Consider the following 13,944-nt stretch of genomic DNA (forward strand, 5'->3'; position numbering starts at 1 on the left):
CGCTGCTAGGAGCTGCATTCTGCAAAGGGAAACTGGGCTCGGGGAACAAACCTCAGCCCCGATGCGGCTTGGCTCAGGAGCGCAGCGCCTGCCTGGTTCTCACCTAGCCCTAGGCTCCCCATAGGGCCAAGGAGGGTCTGGGCTGCCTCTGGCTCCGTGGGCACTGCTGCTTGGCTGGTGGTCTCCGCCGCTGGAAACCAACTCCAAACGTCTTCTCCTTCGCGGAGAAGGCTGATTTGGCCTGAAGAAGCCCTGTGTGCACTGGCCCTAGCAACCCCCCCAGAGCCAGCTCGGGAGGGCCCCACCTAGGGCCTAGCTCCGAAACCGCACAAAACGCGCTGCTAGGAGCTGCATTCTGCAAAGGGAAACTGGGCTCGGGGAACAAACCTCAGCCCCGATGCGGCTTGGCTCAGGAGCGCAGCGCCTGCCTGGTTCTCACCTAGCCCTAGGCTCCCCATAGGGCCAGGGAGGGTCTGGGCTGCCTCTGGCTCCGTGGGCACTGCTGCTTGGCTGGTGGTCTCCGCCGCTGGAAACCAACTCCAAACGTCTTCTCCTTCGCGGAGAAGGCTGATTTGGCCTGAAGAAGCCCTGTGTGCACTGGCCCTAGCAACCCCCCCAGAGCCAGCTCGGGAGGGCCCCACCTAGGGCCTAGCTCCGAAACCGCACAAAACGCGCTGCTAGGAGCTGCATTCTGCAAAGGGAAACTGGGCTCGGGGAACAAACCTCAGCCCCGATGCGGCTTGGCTCAGGAGCGCAGCGCCTGCCTGCTTCTCACCTAGCCCTAGGCTGCCCATAGGGCCAAGGAGGGTCTGGGCTGCCTCTGGCTCCGTGGGCACTGCTGCTTGGCTGGTGGTCTCCGCCGCTGGAAACCCACTCCAAACGTCTTCTCCTTCGCGGAGAAGGCTGATTTGGCCTGAAGAAGCCCTGTGTGCACTGGCCCTAGCAACCGCCCCAGAGCCAGCTCGGGAGGGCCCCACCTAGGGCCTAGCTCCGAAACCGCACAAAACGCGCTGCTAGGAGCTGCATTCTGCAAAGGGAAACTGGGCTCGGGGAACAAACCTCAGCCCCGATGCGGCTTGGCTCAGGAGCGCAGCGCCTGCCTGCTTCTCACCTAGCCCTAGGCTCCCCATAGGGCCAAGGAGGGTCTGGGCTGCCTCTGGCTCCGTGGGCACTGCTGCTTGGCTGGTGGTCTCCGCCGCTGGAAACCCACTCCAAACGTCTTCTCCTTCGCGGAGAAGGCTGATTTGGCCTGAAGAAGCCCTGTGTGCACTGGCCCTAGCAACCGCCCCAGAGCCAGCTCGGGAGGGCCCCACCTAGGGCCTAGCTCCGAAACCGCACAAAACGCGCTGCTAGGAGCTGCATTCTGCAAAGGGAAACTGGGCTCGGGGAACAAACCTCAGCCCCGATGCGGCTTGGCTCAGGAGCGCAGCGCCTGCCTGCTTCTCACCTAGCCCTAGGCTGCCCATAGGGCCAGGGAGGGTCTGGGCTGCCTCTGGCTCCGTGGGCACTGCTGCTTGGCTGGTGGTCTCCGCCGCTGGAAACCAACTCCAAACGTCTTCTCCTTCGCGGAGAAGGCTGATTTGGCCTGAAGAAGCCCTGTGTGCACTGGCCCTAGCAACCCCCCCAGAGCCAGCTCGGGAGGGCCCCACCTAGGGCCTAGCTCCGAAACCGCACAAAACGCGCTGCTAGGAGCTGCATTCTGCAAAGGGAAACTGGGCTCGGGGAACAAACCTCAGCCCCGATGCGGCTTGGCTCAGGAGCGCAGCGCCTGCCTGGTTCTCACCTAGCCCTAGGCTCCCCATAGGGCCAGGGAGGGTCTGGGCTGCCTCTGGCTCCGTGGGCACTGCTGCTTGGCTGGTGGTCTCCGCCGCTGGAAACCCACTCCAAACGTCTTCTCCTTCGCGGAGAAGGCTGATTTGGCCTGAAGAAGCCCTGTGTGCACTGGCCCTAGCAACCGCCCCAGAGCCAGCTCGGGAGGGCCCCACCTAGGGCCTAGCTCCGAAACCGCACAAAACGCGCTGCTAGGAGCTGCATTCTGCAAAGGGAAACTGGGCTCGGGGAACAAACCTCAGCCCCGATGCGGCTTGGCTCAGGAGCGCAGCGCCTGCCTGCTTCTCACCTAGCCCTAGGCTCCCCATAGGGCCAGGGAGGGTCTGGGCTGCCTCTGGCTCCGTGGGCACTGCTGCTTGGCTGGTGGTCTCCGCCGCTGGAAACCAACTCCAAACGTCTTCTCCTTCGCGGAGAAGGCTGATTTGGCCTGAAGAAGCCCTGTGTGCACTGGCCCTAGCAACCGCCCCAGAGCCAGCTCGGGAGGGCCCCACCTAGGGCCTAGCTCCGAAACCGCACAAAACGCGCTGCTAGGAGCTGCATTCTGCAAAGGGAAACTGGGCTCGGGGAACAAACCTCAGCCCCGATGCGGCTTGGCTCAGGAGCGCAGCGCCTGCCTGGTTCTCACCTAGCCCTAGGCTCCCCATAGGGCCAAGGAGGGTCTGGGCTGCCTCTGGCTCCGTGGGCACTGCTGCTTGGCTGGTGGTCTCCGCCGCTGGAAACCAACTCCAAACGTCTTCTCCTTCGCGGAGAAGGCTGATTTGGCCTGAAGAAGCCCTGTGTGCACTGGCCCTAGCAACCCCCCCAGAGCCAGCTCGGGAGGGCCCCACCTAGGGCCTAGCTCCGAAACCGCACAAAACGCGCTGCTAGGAGCTGCATTCTGCAAAGGGAAACTGGGCTCGGGGAACAAACCTCAGCCCCGATGCGGCTTGGCTCAGGAGCGCAGCGCCTGCCTGGTTCTCACCTAGCCCTAGGCTCCCCATAGGGCCAGGGAGGGTCTGGGCTGCCTCTGGCTCCGTGGGCACTGCTGCTTGGCTGGTGGTCTCCGCCGCTGGAAACCAACTCCAAACGTCTTCTCCTTCGCGGAGAAGGCTGATTTGGCCTGAAGAAGCCCTGTGTGCACTGGCCCTAGCAACCGCCCCAGAGCCAGCTCGGGAGGGCCCCACCTAGGGCCTAGCTCCGAAACCGCACAAAACGCGCTGCTAGGAGCTGCATTCTGCAAAGGGAAACTGGGCTCGGGGAACAAACCTCAGCCCCGATGCGGCTTGGCTCAGGAGCGCAGCGCCTGCCTGCTTCTCACCTAGCCCTAGGCTGCCCATAGGGCCAAGGAGGGTCTGGGCTGCCTCTGGCTCCGTGGGCACTGCTGCTTGGCTGGTGGTCTCCGCCGCTGGAAACCCACTCCAAACGTCTTCTCCTTCGCGGAGAAGGCTGATTTGGCCTGAAGAAGCCCTGTGTGCACTGGCCCTAGCAACCGCCCCAGAGCCAGCTCGGGAGGGCCCCACCTAGGGCCTAGCTCCGAAACCGCACAAAACGCGCTGCTAGGAGCTGCATTCTGCAAAGGGAAACTGGGCTCGGGGAACAAACCTCAGCCCCGATGCGGCTTGGCTCAGGAGCGCAGCGCCTGCCTGCTTCTCACCTAGCCCTAGGCTCCCCATAGGGCCAAGGAGGGTCTGGGCTGCCTCTGGCTCCGTGGGCACTGCTGCTTGGCTGGTGGTCTCCGCCGCTGGAAACCCACTCCAAACGTCTTCTCCTTCGCGGAGAAGGCTGATTTGGCCTGAAGAAGCCCTGTGTGCACTGGCCCTAGCAACCGCCCCAGAGCCAGCTCGGGAGGGCCCCACCTAGGGCCTAGCTCCGAAACCGCACAAAACGCGCTGCTAGGAGCTGCATTCTGCAAAGGGAAACTGGGCTCGGGGAACAAACCTCAGCCCCGATGCGGCTTGGCTCAGGAGCGCAGCGCCTGCCTGCTTCTCACCTAGCCCTAGGCTGCCCATAGGGCCAGGGAGGGTCTGGGCTGCCTCTGGCTCCGTGGGCACTGCTGCTTGGCTGGTGGTCTCCGCCGCTGGAAACCAACTCCAAACGTCTTCTCCTTCGCGGAGAAGGCTGATTTGGCCTGAAGAAGCCCTGTGTGCACTGGCCCTAGCAACCCCCCCAGAGCCAGCTCGGGAGGGCCCCACCTAGGGCCTAGCTCCGAAACCGCACAAAACGCGCTGCTAGGAGCTGCATTCTGCAAAGGGAAACTGGGCTCGGGGAACAAACCTCAGCCCCGATGCGGCTTGGCTCAGGAGCGCAGCGCCTGCCTGGTTCTCACCTAGCCCTAGGCTCCCCATAGGGCCAGGGAGGGTCTGGGCTGCCTCTGGCTCCGTGGGCACTGCTGCTTGGCTGGTGGTCTCCGCCGCTGGATACCAACTCCAAACGTCTTTTCCTTCGCAGAGAAGGCTGATTTGGCCTGAAGAAGCCCTGTGTGCACTGGCCCTAGAAACCGCCCCAGAGCCAGCTCGGGAGGGCCCCACCTAGGGCCTAGCTCCGAAACCGCACAAAACGCGCTGCTAGGAGCTGCATTCTGCAAAGGGAAACTGGGCTCGGGGAACAAACCTCAGCCCCGATGCGGCTTGGCTCAGGAGCGCAGCGCCTGCCTGGTTCTCACCTAGCCCTAGGCTCCCCATAGGGCCAAGGAGGGTCTGGGCTGCCTCTGGCTCCGTGGGCACTGCTGCTTGGCTGGTGGTCTCCGCCGCTGGAAACCAACTCCAAACGTCTTCTCCTTCGCGGAGAAGGCTGATTTGGCCTGAAGAAGCCCTGTGTGCACTGGCCCTAGCAACCCCCCCAGAGCCAGCTCGGGAGGACCCCACCTAGGGCCTAGCTCCGAAACCGCACAAAACGCGCTGCTAGGAGCTGCATTCTGCAAAGGGAAACTGGGCTCGGGGAACAAACCTCAGCCCCGATGCGGCTTGGCTCAGGAGCGCAGCGCCTGCCTGGTTCTCACCTAGCCCTAGGCTCCCCATAGGGCCAGGGAGGGTCTGGGCTGCCTCTGGCTCCGTGGGCACTGCTGCTTGGCTGGTGGTCTCCGCCGCTGGAAACCCACTCCAAACGTCTTCTCCTTCGCGGAGAAGGCTGATTTGGCCTGAAGAAGCCCTGTGTGCACTGGCCCTAGCAACCCCCCCAGAGCCAGCTCGGGAGGGCCCCACCTAGGGCCTAGCTCCGAAACCGCACAAAACGCGCTGCTAGGAGCTGCATTCTGCAAAGGGAAACTGGGCTCGGGGAACAAACCTCAGCCCCGATGCGGCTTGGCTCAGGAGCGCAGCGCCTGCCTGCTTCTCACCTAGCCCTAGGCTGCCCATAGGGCCAAGGAGGGTCTGGGCTGCCTCTGGCTCCGTGGGCACTGCTGCTTGGCTGGTGGTCTCCGCCGCTGGAAACCAACTCCAAACGTCTTCTCCTTCGCGGAGAAGGCTGATTTGGCCTGAAGAAGCCCTGTGTGCACTGGCCCTAGCAACCCCCCCAGAGCCAGCTCGGGAGGGCCCCACCTAGGGCCTAGCTCCGAAACCGCACAAAACGCGCTGCTAGGAGCTGCATTCTGCAAAGGGAAACTGGGCTCGGGGAACAAACCTCAGCCCCGATGCGGCTTGGCTCAGGAGCGCAGCGCCTGCCTGGTTCTCACCTAGCCCTAGGCTCCCCATAGGGCCAGGGAGGGTCTGGGCTGCCTCTGGCTCCGTGGGCACTGCTGCTTGGCTGGTGGTCTCCGCCGCTGGAAACCAACTCCAAACGTCTTCTCCTTCGCGGAGAAGGCTGATTTGGCCTGAAGAAGCCCTGTGTGCACTGGCCCTAGCAACCCCCCCAGAGCCAGCTCGGGAGGGCCCCACCTAGGGCCTAGCTCCGAAACCGCACAAAACGCGCTGCTAGGAGCTGCATTCTGCAAAGGGAAACTGGGCTCGGGGAACAAACCTCAGCCCCGATGCGGCTTGGCTCAGGAGCGCAGCGCCTGCCTGCTTCTCACCTAGCCCTCGGCTGCCCATAGGGCCAAGGAGGGTCTGGGCTGCCTCTGGCTCCGTGGGCACTGCTGCTTGGCTGGTGGTCTCCGCCGCTGGAAACCAACTCCAAACGTCTTCTCCTTCGCGGAGAAGGCTGATTTGGCCTGAAGAAGCCCTGTGTGCACTGGCCCTAGCAACCCCCCCAGAGCCAGCTCGGGAGGGCCCCACCTAGGGCCTAGCTCCGAAACCGCACAAAACGCGCTGCTAGGAGCTGCATTCTGCAAAGGGAAACTGGGCTCGGGGAACAAACCTCAGCCCCGATGCGGCTTGGCTCAGGAGCGCAGCGCCTGCCTGGTTCTCACCTAGCCCTAGGCTCCCCATAGGGCCAGGGAGGGTCTGGGCTGCCTCTGGCTCCGTGGGCACTGCTGCTTGGCTGGTGGTCTCCGCCGCTGGAAACCCACTCCAAACGTCTTCTCCTTCGCGGAGAAGGCTGATTTGGCCTGAAGAAGCCCTGTGTGCACTGGCCCTAGCAACCGCCCCAGAGCCAGCTCGGGAGGGCCCCACCTAGGGCCTAGCTCCGAAACCGCACAAAACGCGCTGCTAGGAGCTGCATTCTGCAAAGGGAAACTGGGCTCGGGGAACAAACCTCAGCCCCGATGCGGCTTGGCTCAGGAGCGCAGCGCCTGCCTGCTTCTCACCTAGCCCTAGGCTCCCCATAGGGCCAGGGAGGGTCTGGGCTGCCTCTGGCTCCGTGGGCACTGCTGCTTGGCTGGTGGTCTCCGCCGCTGGAAACCAACTCCAAACGTCTTCTCCTTCGCGGAGAAGGCTGATTTGGCCTGAAGAAGCCCTGTGTGCACTGGCCCTAGCAACCCCCCCAGAGCCAGCTCGGGAGGGCCCCACCTAGGGCCTAGCTCCGAAACCGCACAAAACGCGCTGCTAGGAGCTGCATTCTGCAAAGGGAAACTGGGCTCGGGGAACAAACCTCAGCCCCGATGCGGCTTGGCTCAGGAGCGCAGCGCCTGCCTGCTTCTCACCTAGCCCTAGGCTGCCCATAGGGCCAAGGAGGGTCTGGGCTGCCTCTGGCTCCGTGGGCACTGCTGCTTGGCTGGTGGTCTCCGCCGCTGGAAACCAACTCCAAACGTCTTCTCCTTCGCGGAGAAGGCTGATTTGGCCTGAAGAAGCCCTGTGTGCACTGGCCCTAGAAACCGCCCCAGAGCCAGCTCGGGAGGGCCCCACCTAGGGCCTAGCTCCGAAACCGCACAAAACGCGCTGCTAGGAGCTGCATTCTGCAAAGGGAAACTGGGCTCGGGGAACAAACCTCAGCCCCGATGCGGCTTGGCTCAGGAGCGCAGCGCCTGCCTGGTTCTCACCTAGCCCTAGGCTCCCCATAGGGCCAAGGAGGGTCTGGGCTGCCTCTGGCTCCGTGGGCACTGCTGCTTGGCTGGTGGTCTCCGCCGCTGGAAACCCACTCCAAACGTCTTCTCCTTCGCGGAGAAGGCTGATTTGGCCTGAAGAAGCCCTGTGTGCACTGGCCCTAGCAACCGCCCCAGAGCCAGCTCGGGAGGGCCCCACCTAGGGCCTAGCTCCGAAACCGCACAAAACGCGCTGCTAGGAGCTGCATTCTGCAAAGGGAAACTGGGCTCGGGGAACAAACCTCAGCCCCGATGCGGCTTGGCTCAGGAGCGCAGCGCCTGCCTGCTTCTCACCTAGCCCTAGGCTGCCCATAGGGCCAAGGAGGGTCTGGGCTGCCTCTGGCTCCGTGGGCACTGCTGCTTGGCTGGTGGTCTCCGCCGCTGGAAACCCACTCCAAACGTCTTCTCCTTCGCGGAGAAGGCTGATTTGGCCTGAAGAAGCCCTGTGTGCACTGGCCCTAGCAACCCCCCCAGAGCCAGCTCGGGAGGGCCCCACCTAGGGCCTAGCTCCGAAACCGCACAAAACGCGCTGCTAGGAGCTGCATTCTGCAAAGGGAAACTGGGCTCGGGGAACAAACCTCAGCCCCGATGCGGCTTGGCTCAGGAGCGCAGCGCCTGCCTGGTTCTCACCTAGCCCTAGGCTGCCCATAGGGCCAAGGAGGGTCTGGGCTGCCTCTGGCTCCGTGGGCACTGCTGCTTGGCTGGTGGTCTCCGCCGCTGGAAACCAACTCCAAACGTCTTCTCCTTCGCGGAGAAGGCTGATTTGGCCTGAAGAAGCCCTGTGTGCACTGGCCCTAGAAACCGCCCCAGAGCCAGCTCGGGAGGGCCCCACCTAGGGCCTAGCTCCGAAACCGCACAAAACGCGCTGCTAGGAGCTGCATTCTGCAAAGGGAAACTGGGCTCGGGGAACAAACCTCAGCCCCGATGCGGCTTGGCTCAGGAGCGCAGCGCCTGCCTGCTTCTCACCTAGCCCTAGGCTCCCCATAGGGCCAAGGAGGGTCTGGGCTGCCTCTGGCTCCGTGGGCACTGCTGCTTGGCTGGTGGTCTCCGCCGCTGGAAACCCACTCCAAACGTCTTCTCCTTCGCGGAGAAGGCTGATTTGGCCTGAAGAAGCCCTGTGTGCACTGGCCCTAACAACCCCCCCAGAGCCAGCTCGGGAGGGCCCCACCTAGGGCCTAGCTCCGAAACCGCACAAAACGCGCTGCTAGGAGCTGCATTCTGCAAAGGGAAACTGGGCTCGGGGAACAAACCTCAGCCCCGATGCGGCTTGGCTCAGGAGCGCAGCGCCTGCCTGGTTCTCACCTAGCCCTAGGCTGCCCATAGGGCCAAGGAGGGTCTGGGCTGCCTCTGGCTCCGTGGGCACTGCTGCTTGGCTGGTGGTCTCCGCCGCTGGAAACCAACTCCAAACGTCTTCTCCTTCGCGGAGAAGGCTGATTTGGCCTGAAGAAGCCCTGTGTGCACTGGCCCTAGCAACCCCCCCAGAGCCAGCTCGGGAGGGCCCCACCTAGGGCCTAGCTCCGAAACCGCACAAAACGCGCTGCTAGGAGCTGCATTCTGCAAAGGGAAACTGGGCTCGGGGAACAAACCTCAGCCCCGATGCGGCTTGGCTCAGGAGCGCAGCGCCTGCCTGGTTCTCACCTAGCCCTAGGCTCCCCATAGGGCCAGGGAGGGTCTGGGCTGCCTCTGGCTCCGTGGGCACTGCTGCTTGGCTGGTGGTCTCCGCCGCTGGAAACCAACTCCAAACGTCTTCTCCTTCGCGGAGAAGGCTGATTTGGCCTGAAGAAGCCCTGTGTGCACTGGCCCTAGCAACCCCCCCAGCCAGCTCGGGAGGGCCCCACCTAGGGCCTAGCTCCGAAACCGCACAAAACGCGCTGCTAGGAGCTGCATTCTGCAAAGGGAAACTGGGCTCGGGGAACAAACCTCAGCCCCGATGCGGCTTGGCTCAGGAGCGCAGCGCCTGCCTGGTTCTCACCTAGCCCTAGGCTCCCCATAGGGCCAGGGAGGGTCTGGGCTGCCTCTGGCTCCGTGGGCACTGCTGCTTGGCTGGTGGTCTCCGCCGCTGGAAACCAACTCCAAACGTCTTCTCCTTCGCGGAGAAGGCTGATTTGGCCTGAAGAAGCCCTGTGTGCACTGGCCCTAGCAACCCCCCCAGAGCCAGCTCGGGAGGGCCCCACCTAGGGCCTAGCTCCGAAACCGCACAAAACGCGCTGCTAGGAGCTGCATTCTGCAAAGGGAAACTGGGCTCGGGGAACAAACCTCAGCCCCGATGCGGCTTGGCTCAGGAGCGCAGCGCCTGCCTGGTTCTCACCTAGCCCTAGGCTCCCCATAGGGCCAGGGAGGGTCTGAGCTGCCTCTGGCTCCGTGGGCACTGCTGCTTGGCTGGTGGTCTCCGCCGCTGGAAACCAACTCCAAACATCTTCTCCTTCGCGGAGAAGGCTGATTTGGCCTGAAGAAGCCCTGTGTGCACTGGCCCTAGCAACCCCCCCAGAGCCAGCTCGGGAGGGCCCCACCTAGGGCCTAGCTCCGAAACCGCACAAAACGCGCTGCTAGGAGCTGCATTCTGCAAAGGGAAACTGGGCTCGGGGAACAAACCTCAGCCCCGATGCGGCTTGGCTCAGGAGCGCAGCGCCTGCCTGGTTCTCACCTAGCCCTAGGCTCCCCATAGGGCCAAGGAGGGTCTGGGCTGCCTCTGGCTCCGTGGGCACTGCTGCTTGGCTGGTGGTCTCCGCCGCTGGAAACCCACTCCAAACGTCTTCTCCTTCGCGGAGAAGGCTGATTTGGCCTGAAGAAGCCCTGTGTGCACTGGCCCTAGCAACCGCCCCAGAGCCAGCTCGGGAGGGCCCCACCTAGGGCCTAGCTCCGAAACCGCACAAAACGCGCTGCTAGGAGCTGCATTCTGCAAAGGGAAACTGGGCTCGGGGAACAAACCTCAGCCCCGATGCGGCTTGGCTCAGGAGCGCAGCGCCTGCCTGCTTCTCACCTAGCCCTAGGCTGCCCATAGGGCCAAGGAGGGTCTGGGCTGCCTCTGGCTCCGTGGGCACTGCTGCTTGGCTGGTGGTCTCCGCCGCTGGAAACCAACTCCAAACGTCTTCTCCTTCGCGGAGAAGGCTGATTTGGCCTGAAGAAGCCCTGTGTGCACTGGCCCTAGCAACCCCCCCAGAGCCAGCTCGGGAGGGCCCCACCTAGGGCCTAGCTCCGAAACCGCACAAAACGCGCTGCTAGGAGCTGCATTCTGCAAAGGGAAACTGGGCTCGGGGAACAAACCTCAGCCCCGATGCGGCTTGGCTCAGGAGCGCAGCGCCTGCCTGGTTCTCACCTAGCCCTAGGCTGCCCATAGGGCCAAGGAGGGTCTGGGCTGCCTCTGGCTCCGTGGGCACTGCTGCTTGGCTGGTGGTCTCCGCCGCTGGAAACCAACTCCAAACGTCTTCTCCTTCGCGGAGAAGGCTGATTTGGCCTGAAGAAGCCCTGTGTGCACTGGCCCTAGAAACCGCCCCAGAGCCAGCTCGGGAGGGCCCCACCTAGGGCCTAGCTCCGAAACCGCACAAAACGCGCTGCTAGGAGCTGCATTCTGCAAAGGGAAACTGGGCTCGGGGAACAAACCTCAGCCCCGATGCGGCTTGGCTCAGGAGCGCAGCGCCTGCCTGCTTCTCACCTAGCCCTAGGCTCCCCATAGGGCCAAGGAGGGTCTGGGCTGCCTCTGGCTCCGTGGGCACTGCTGCTTGGCTGGTGGTCTCCGCCGCTGGAAACCCACTCCAAACGTCTTCTCCTTCGCGGAGAAGGCTGATTTGGCCTGAAGAAGCCCTGTGTGCACTGGCCCTAACAACCCCCCCAGAGCCAGCTCGGGAGGGCCCCACCTAGGGCCTAGCTCCGAAACCGCACAAAACGCGCTGCTAGGAGCTGCATTCTGCAAAGGGAAACTGGGCTCGGGGAACAAACCTCAGCCCCGATGCGGCTTGGCTCAGGAGCGCAGCGCCTGCCTGGTTCTCACCTAGCCCTAGGCTGCCCATAGGGCCAAGGAGGGTCTGGGCTGCCTCTGGCTCCGTGGGCACTGCTGCTTGGCTGGTGGTCTCCGCCGCTGGAAACCAACTCCAAACGTCTTCTCCTTCGCGGAGAAGGCTGATTTGGCCTGAAGAAGCCCTGTGTGCACTGGCCCTAGCAACCCCCCCAGAGCCAGCTCGGGAGGGCCCCACCTAGGGCCTAGCTCCGAAACCGCACAAAACGCGCTGCTAGGAGCTGCATTCTGCAAAGGGAAACTGGGCTCGGGGAACAAACCTCAGCCCCGATGCGGCTTGGCTCAGGAGCGCAGCGCCTGCCTGGTTCTCACCTAGCCCTAGGCTCCCCATAGGGCCAGGGAGGGTCTGGGCTGCCTCTGGCTCCGTGGGCACTGCTGCTTGGCTGGTGGTCTCCGCCGCTGGAAACCAACTCCAAACGTCTTCTCCTTCGCGGAGAAGGCTGATTTGGCCTGAAGAAGCCCTGTGTGCACTGGCCCTAGCAACCCCCCCAGCCAGCTCAGGAGGGCCCCACCTAGGGCCTAGCTCCGAAACCGCACAAAACGCGCTGCTAGGAGCTGCATTCTGCAAAGGGAAACTGGGCTCGGGGAACAAACCTCAGCCCCGATGCGGCTTGGCTCAGGAGCGCAGCGCCTGCCTGGTTCTCACCTAGCCCTAGGCTCCCCATAGGGCCAGGGAGGGTCTGGGCTGCCTCTGGCTCCGTGGGCACTGCTGCTTGGCTGGTGGTCTCCGCCGCTGGAAACCAACTCCAAACGTCTTCTCCTTCGCGGAGAAGGCTGATTTGGCCTGAAGAAGCCCTGTGTGCACTGGCCCTAGCAACCCCCCCAGAGCCAGCTCGGGAGGGCCCCACCTAGGGCCTAGCTCCGAAACCGCACAAAACGCGCTGCTAGGAGCTGCATTCTGCAAAGGGAAACTGGGCTCGGGGAACAAACCTCAGCCCCGATGCGGCTTGGCTCAGGAGCGCAGCGCCTGCCTGCTTCTCACCTAGCCCTAGGCTCCCCATAGGGCCAGGGAGGGTCTGAGCTGCCTCTGTCTCCGTGGGCACTGCTGCTTGGCTGGTGGTCTCCGCCGCTGGAAACCAACTCCAAACATCTTCTCCTTCGCGGAGAAGGCTGATTTGGCCTGAAGAAGCCCTGTGTGCACTGGCCCTAGCAACCCCCCCAGAGCCAGCTCGGGAGGGCCCCACCTAGGGCCTAGCTCCGAAACCGCACAAAACGCGCTGCTAGGAGCTGCATTCTGCAAAGGGAAACTGGGCTCGGGGAACAAACCTCAGCCCCGATGCGGCTTGGCTCAGGAGCGCAGCGCCTGCCTGGTTCTCACCTAGCCCTAGGCTCCCCATAGGGCCAAGGAGGGTCTGGGCTGCCTCTGGCTCCGTGGGCACTGCTGCTTGGCTGGTGGTCTCCGCCGCTGGAAACCAACTCCAAACGTCTTCTCCTTCGCGGAGAAGGCTGATTTGGCCTGAAGAAGCCCTGTGTGCACTGGCCCTAGCAACCCCCCCAGAGCCAGCTCGGGAGGGCCCCACCTAGGGCCTAGCTCCGAAACCGCACAAAACGCGCTGCTAGGAGCTGCATTCTGCAAAGGGAAACTGGGCTCGGGGAACAAACCTCAGCCCCGATGCGGCTTGGCTCAGGAGCGCAGCGCCTGCCTGCTTCTCACCTAGCCCTAGGCTGCCCATAGGGCCAGGGAGGGTCTGGGCTGCCTCTGGCTCCGTGGGCACTATTGCTTGGCTGGTGGTCTCCGCCGCTGGAAACCAACTCCAAACGTCTTCTCCTTCGCGGAGAAGGCTGATTTGGCCTGAAGAAGCCCTGTGTGCACTGGCCCTAGCAACCCCCCCAGAGCCAGCTCGGGAGGGCCCCACCTAGGGCCTAGCTCCGAAACCGCACAAAACGCGCTGCTAGGAGCTGCATTCTGCAAAGGGAAACTGGGCTCGGGGAACAAACCTCAGCCCCGATGCGGCTTGGCTCAGGAGCGCAGCGCCTGCCTGGTTCTCACCTAGCCCTAGGCTGCCCATAGGGCCAGGGAGGGTCTGGGCTGCCTCTGGCTCCGTGGGCACTGCTGCTTGGCTGGTGGTCTCCGCCGCTGGAAACCAACTCCAAACGTCTTCTCCTTCGCGGAGAAGGCTGATTTGGCCTGAAGAAGCCCTGTGTGCACTGGCCCTAGCAACCGCCCCAGAGCCAGCTCGAGAGGGCCCCACCTAGGGCCTAGCTCCGAAACCGCACAAAACGCGCTGCTAGGAGCTGCATTCTGCAAAGGGAAACTGGGCTCGGGGAACAAACCTCAGCCCCGATGCGGCTTGCCTCAGGAGCGCAGCGCCTGCCTGCTTCTCACCTAGCCCTAGGCTGCCCATAGGGCCAGGGAGGGTCTGGGCTGCCTCTGGCTCCGTGGGCACTGCTGCTTGGCTGGTGGTCTCCGCCGCTGGAAACCAACTCCAAACGTCTTCTCCTTCGCGGAGAAGGCTGATTTGGCCTGAAGAAGCCCTGTGTGCACTGGCCCTAGCAACCCCCCCAGAGCCAGCTCGGGAGGGCCCCACCTAGGGCCTAGCTCCGAAACCGCACAAAACGCGCTGCTAGGAGCTGCATTCTGCAAAGGGAAACTGGGCTCGGGGAACAAACCTCAGCCCCGATGCGGCTTGGCTCAGGAGCGCAGCGCCTGCCTGGTTCTCACCTAGCCCTAGGCTGCCCATAGGGCCAGGGAGGGTCTGGGCTGCCTCTGGCTCCGTGGGCACTGCTGCTT

Source organism: Sus scrofa, chromosome 2, assembly GCF_054392235.1.
Source record: "Sus scrofa isolate SSC_HxYL_T2T_F1_AM1 chromosome 2, Sscrofa_HxYL_maternal_Yorkshire_Landrace_v2.0, whole genome shotgun sequence".
Classification (NCBI taxonomy): Eukaryota; Metazoa; Chordata; class Mammalia; order Artiodactyla; family Suidae; genus Sus; species Sus scrofa.